This window comes from Porites lutea, chromosome 2, assembly GCF_958299795.1.
Source record: "Porites lutea chromosome 2, jaPorLute2.1, whole genome shotgun sequence".
Classification (NCBI taxonomy): Eukaryota; Metazoa; Cnidaria; class Anthozoa; order Scleractinia; family Poritidae; genus Porites; species Porites lutea.
Genome location: NC_133202.1, coordinates 8,368,386 through 8,375,181, shown reverse-complemented (window position 1 = coordinate 8,375,181; position 6,796 = coordinate 8,368,386). Strand labels below are relative to the sequence as shown.

At 40.5% G+C, this 6,796-nt stretch overlaps 1 pseudogene; it reads right to left on the bottom strand.

Moving 5' to 3' along the window:
• Nucleotides 1-2,682: 2,682 nt before the first annotated feature.
• On the bottom strand, nt 2,683-5,311 carry LOC140925561 (extracellular calcium-sensing receptor-like; annotated as a pseudogene).
• Nucleotides 5,312-6,796: the final 1,485 nt, after the last annotated feature.

Sequence of the window (6,796 nt, the reverse complement as noted above, 5' to 3'; positions counted from 1 at the left end):
GTCTTTTAAGCTGTAGTGCACTTTTCCTTCTCTTTAAAATATGGAAGAAACCAGCGAAAAACTGCCCAATTTTCTGTCGTTATTGACCTTTTAGGTCGTGATCCAACAAGCAGCAAAAATAAAGCCGAATTAAAAGAAACTCGCAAGTTGCTTGTTCCGCAAATTTGTCGAAGACCAGTTGCAGCAAATTTTGGCCGAAAGACATTCACTGGGAACAGAACGGACACCAACTGGTCATCAACAACATTTAAAGGCAAAATTTCCGTTTTTATTGTTGTTTTTAAATTTGTTTTTCGGACAATCCAACTGAAGCAGGAAAACAACACAAAATACACAAGAAGACAAAAATTTATTACTCACAAAAACAACTGCTGCCAGGTCTTCTCAAGAAGCCGTAATGACCTGCCAGTGTTCGTAAATGAATATAAGTTTAAACAAGGATGACACAGTCGTCTTCGCTAAAAACATGTTTTCTGGATTTCGCCGAACGAAACGTAAACATCCTTTTAGCAAATCCAAACCATACTCCACGACTTCTCACGAACATGTCACGGAGGATTTTGACTTTAGGTGAACTTTAAGACTCTTTTAACTCTGTTTCTGCTTAGTTTCCATTGATCGTTCACGAATAAAGAGGCAAATTTTCTTTCTCACTGTTCCAGAAAGAATATTTTCATTCAAACTAGACGATTGTGGCGTGTTCGTAATCAGCCAATAGAACCGTTTGTTATTGTGTCGCGCGATACGAGAATTTTGCAGTTAATCAAAAAGCAAGCATTTTTGTCAGCTATGTTACAAAAGAATTTGCTCATGCTTTTAGCTGTGCGTATATCGAGTTATGGATGCACTTGGGAAGTTTGGAGAGCACTCAAGAAGTTAGAGTTGCACTCGGCTATCGCCTAGTGCAACTCTTACGCATCTTTCGTTCTCTCCAAACTTCCCGCGTGCATCCATAACTCGATATACGCACGCTAAGCATGAACAAATTCTTAAGTTCACTGAAGTGATGGCAATCTTGAAGATTAAAGCCTTAGTTTATTATGCATGCACACAAAACCCTGTAGATGAGTAATTACAAACATTATACAAGATTATTCAAAGTGATTCAGGCTGAATCCCCACCCTGCTACAGCAAAAAGGTGGCTTAAAATTGAATTACTATGAGTGGTAGTCAGTGAACACCTCTTTTTGCCAAGTATTGGTCACTTGCATCGGCCTTCCTCATAAAAACAACGTTTTTTATGAAATATTATATAAGGCTTAGCGCGTCAATGGCCTATGCCTTACGTTAAGCGATAATGGACGGCTTATGGTAACTGATCCCTGTTAACAATTGAGAAGTTGTTTAGCAGCTGTTAATCCTTACGGTTACTTATTAATAAGCAATAGACCACACTTTCTATGGGTTTACCGGCGTGATTACCCACGCGAGATGTTGGGAAAACACGAGAAAAGCTTGTAAATCACGTGCCGAAGGCGCGTGATTTACAAGCATTTCGAGTGAAAATGTAAACTACTTTCCAGCTTTGTACTTTATAACTTTTAAAGCTATGGCAGTAGCGAATTGTGACGCTCAGTAATAAAATGAGGAAACCAACGCTTTTTAGTATTAAGAAGGGCTGGGTAAGTAACTTGTTCTGATTTTTAGCCTTTCTAAAATCGTTGTTTGCAGATCAATAGCCGGTTTTGTTTATGGCTCGTGGTACGGATACCTTTTTCTATGGGTTTACCGGTATAAAAAACCATACGTTTTTGACTGATCAGATCGCGCGTATTATCTCGTTTATAAACCCTTATAACTTATGATGTTTTTCATATGACACTAGTTAACAGTCGCTTACCGCAAGAAAGTTTCTATCTCTGAGGCCTAAAAAAGTAGCTGAAGAATCAAATGAGGCGGAGAGACGAAGCAATTTCATCACGGCTCGCTATGCCGTGAAATTCCCCTCAGGGCCGTTTCAATTACATGAGCCGGATTGTCCCGGTTTACCGCTCTGCTGAGTCTCGACACCTTAACTACTGTGCAACCGAGCAAGCTTGATAACCTGACTAAGGGGTGCAGTCTGGGTCACGTAATCAGGCTCTTAGTAGCAATTTTGTTTGAATTGAGTTGAAGAAGCAGTGAGCGTAAATGACTGCGCGAAGGTTTCGGCTGTGTGGACTTGGGCTAATGGTAAATCCGGGTTGGCTTTAACGCGTATAAAATGTTTAGAAATGTCATAAGCCAGTACGAAACGTTCAAATTTGGTTACATAAAAAGACATTTTTCCCTTACTGGTTTTGAATTTTTTTTAAAAGCTCTTATAAACACTTTTACAGACATTAAGAATAGCCATGGTTGACGAACCAGCAGGATATTTTCCTTAATAAGTTCCTCTTGGATCAATTGATTTTGGATGAGAAGCTCTTTCATCAAACACGCCTCCTCCGCACCAGACCACGGGTGTATGAACAATATAATGGATCTGATGTGGTTTAACTTTAACCTTGGTTTACATTTCATTTTCACTCATTTTTCACTCGTGGTATTTATGGCAAATATCACTACTAATCAATTGCCATTACCTATACAAAGGCTGTCTGTCAGTAAGCCCAGTAACTTTAAATAAGTTCATGAAATTATACAGAAAAAACAGTTTAGCAAAGTTTGAGTCGATTGAGACTTTCAAAGTACATTTCCGTTTAATTTTCGGTATTCAGCTCAGCGTTAGGTACTTCTTCATTAATTTGTCCAGGCAAAGCTCTGGTTGCAGTTATATTACTAAAGGAGAAATCCATAACCTGCGACCTGATGCTTTCGATGGTGTTTTGCTGGGACTGGAAAAAGAGAATGTAGATTCTGGGACCGAACATGCATCCCAACAAACCAAACGAAGTTACTAACGTCGTAGTACAAGATACAATTGTCACGTACCAGCTCTCAAAAGCGAACGCCACAGGGTAATATGCCAGCGATGACAACAGTAGAATGTACATAGAGAAGCCGATGTACCTTGTCTCGTTAAAGTTACCGGGAATTCCTCGTGATTTGAAAGCGTAATACGTACATAAGAAAGCCACAATTAACGTGTAAGCACACACCGAGATGAAGAGTGCAAGGCCGGCGTTTGTTTCAAAAGGTTTGCACACAAGGAAGACGTACTCATCAAAGCGAATGATCTTTTTACGCCTCGGAGAGTCCAAAAAAATCCAGAGGACCAACAAACAAAGGGAGGCTAAATTCATGACAGAAAGTAACATACTTTGCCTTGTCAGGGTTTTGTAACAGGGAGCAAACAACTGCGCCACTTTATCAACCTCAAAAACACTTGTTATTCGCATTGTTTTCAGAAAGAGCACCGTGATACAAAGATTAAGAGCAAAATAACGCCAGAAAGATGCTGCAGTGCAAAGTGGATGGCTGGGGTTCAGAAAGTTCGAGGACAGCTAATATGTGGAGAGATAAGATGCCAAAGAGCAGCAAAAAAGAGATCTCTCTGTTAGAAGCCTTGACGATTGGGCTGTTGTAAAACTTGATGAAAATGCGGCAAACTAACAACGTGAGAATAACCCCGATCAAAGCCATCAAGATTATCGCGATTCCATAGGCGGTTGTATGAGTGATGTTAATGATCGGTAATTTTTCACACTTGTTTTGCTCTTCGTTTGATTTTGTCTCCAAGTCACATTTTGTGCAATTGGTGGATCCGTTTTCAGTACTGACAGTTCCCTTTGGACACTTTATGCAGTCCCAGCAACATGGCGTGTTGAATTCCCTCCTGGTACCTGGCAAACATTCCGATGAACAGAAGGATAACGGGGTGTAGAGAGTTCTCCATCGTAGCCTGGAAAAAATCTACCTTGAGTTTAGGCGTGGTATTTTTGTTCCAAGATCCGACCCGAGCATGTTTGAGAGTCCTACCTGTGGTTGAGTCAAGCTGAAAGTTTATGATGTCGTATGAAGCAGTCAAAGGATCTCCAAACTTGTCAAATCGCACCTTACCAGTCAACCCGTCAAAACTGATATTTTTGAGATATTTATCGAGATCACGTCCCTTGACAGTCGGCTTGACTGGAGGACACTTTCCTATATAACCAGCACCATCTATACTAAGAGAACAGCGGTAAATGTTATCTAGGGCATGTGCAATAGCATATACAGCGTCAATTATGTAAGAAACGAAGGGGCCGCCTATCTTTTGTGGCGCATGGTCTACCGTCAAATTTGCTTTGCAAAGTGCGACCCCAGACTGTTTGGAGTTTGTGGCGGAACAGTTAAAATGTAATCTCCAGAACTCTTCCCACCAGTGTGCGCCTCTTTCATTGCTTTTTGCAGGGGTGATCGTCTTAAGGTGCTCTTCAAATTCGAGAACGGAATAGTCATGTGGCTTTATTCCCAAGGAGCCGTTTAGTATTGTGGGGTGAGAGTGAAGATATGTTCCCTACCCGGACAGTGCGTCGCAAAGTATCCACATTCTACATTTTGCGCAGTTACTTCTGCAAAAAATGCTCTTCCGTAACCAACAGAAAGCCAAAGTATAACCACTGCCACTTCAGACCTCCTTTTAATCTTGAGAACAGTTTGCTTGGTTTTATTCCAATAACCTAGCCGTGGAATATACTCAGAGAAAGCAATGCAAAATGTTTTACGGTTGTATGATTCTTTTTCCAAGGCCGCAATACCGTTCTGTCCATAAGAATCATCTAACCCGACAGCCGCCACGTAAGTCCAGTTAAAGAGCTCTATGATGTCTGCCATGACCTTTGCCTGCCAGTTGTCTGGTGGAACTGTTCTGAAAAAGTTTTTGTACATTTGTGAACTCAATTCATCGCTTGTTGCACTCGGGCTGATGGCGGGAATGTCAGAAACCTGAAGAAGACTTCCTACTAGCACTGCGGTGCCGGAATCGAAAGGGCCAACTAACGCTGAGATGGTCTTGGTTTTGGTTTCCGTAACATAGCTTGTGGGGGAGGTGCTGATGTTTTGGTTAGACATATGTACTGGATCACCATCACACATGAAGTCATAGGCTATTTTCATGGCTCGAGCATTGCTAAAACAGTAGTCTCTTAAATCGTAGCCGATAGTCACGTTCGGTAAAATAGAGGAATTCTTGTTAATTTTCTCAATAGCGAAGATCGTAGCCTCTGCGTGTCCCAGCCCTGTGGTAGAAATCTCAGTGCATTGATCACTAGTGCCAGAAATGTGAATGTTGAGTAGACCACCAACAATAACGTCGCCATCTTTTTTTTTTCCATATCCGTCGTTAGAGGATGCTTGTGGAAGAAATAGCAGTATAAAGAGAGGCGGTCTTAAGATGCATGAAACCATTAGGTGTTTCTTCCACTTCATCGGCCTTGTGTGGTTTGTACTAAAACAAATGAAAGGAATATAGATTTAACCTTGCGAACAGTTTGGAGAAAGAAATGCGTGCAGTGGTAAGAACTAATCTTCTTTCCCAACTACAGTCAAAGATTTATTGAGAAAACTTGTTTTGGGAGGTAACTTGCTCAAGTTCCCGATATCGTTTCCATAAATGATTGTAAAACTGGCGTATACCGAAAAACCTTCAAACATATTCATCAGTCAAAGTACCTTTTCAACTCGGAGTTACCCGAAGGATATCTGCGATTTATAGTGTTGGCTGCGATGTGCAAATGAATTAATCACCTTCTTTGTGTGGACTCTATCACATGTGTCAACGGTAAGGGACTGAATGAAATTATGAAAAAATCGTCAGGGGCACCCAACGGCAATTTTCGGGAAAATATCTGTTCGGAAGACGATTTGAGATCTAGAATTTTTGGAGCATTTGTTGTAAAATTTCTTGCTTGCCTGCCTCTCCTAGGATTTTCGAACATCTACAAAATGGTATAATTACCCATTTTTAACGAATTTTGACCCTAAAAAAGGCCACCTAGAATTTTCGGGAGCCTTTTCCTCGCTGAAATTTTCGAGAAGGTAAGTTTTTATCCCTATAATTTTCGGATCATTAGACTTTCAGCTGGGAAATCCGAACAGATGAAAAGTTTTTAGGGGATAAAAATATGCCTATATCTACCGTTTGAATACTAAAATACGTTCAACAATGCTATGGTAAGTGGTTTTGAACTATATCCTCGTTGGGTGCCCCCGAATCGTGAAAACATTATAGCGAAAAACACAATTACATTAAAAATTCATCAGGATTCTTCGGCCTTACGTCGCTCGACAGCTGAAAACACCCCTAGATTATGTGAACGAAAATAATTTTCAAGAGCAGCCGTCTAAATGACAGTGAAGTTGCATTTCTAGAAACTGAGTGAAATAATGTCGATTGACAGTCTGGGTATATCCTTGTCTAAACTTAGACATTGAGAACTTTTCGCTTAAAGTCTAGCTCTGGGTTTTGTGAAATTTTTTTAAAAAATTAGTTTTTAAAAAAGCAGATGACCCGACACCGACCCTGTGAAGTGTCACATGAAAATATCATCGGGCGCAGTAAAAGCGTGGGAACCGGTACAACAAAACGCTTTCTGGCTACCGGAACACCATGGGAAAAAGTTGGGTGAACAAAGGCACGTCTTCTTCCCTGCTGAACTGAGATGAACGAATGCTAAGTATGACTTTATTGATATGAGTCTGTGAACTAAGCGAATTTTTGTCCAGTTCTGGTTCTGTTACTGATTCGTTGCCTCGGAAACCAAAATCACTGGAATGCTAGAACACGTGATAGCCTCCATGAGAATAAAAGGGAAAAGGCGAAAAAGCCTTAATTCCGTATAAATTCCCTATCAATATTTTAATACTTAAAAATATTGTCGTATTTACATCTTT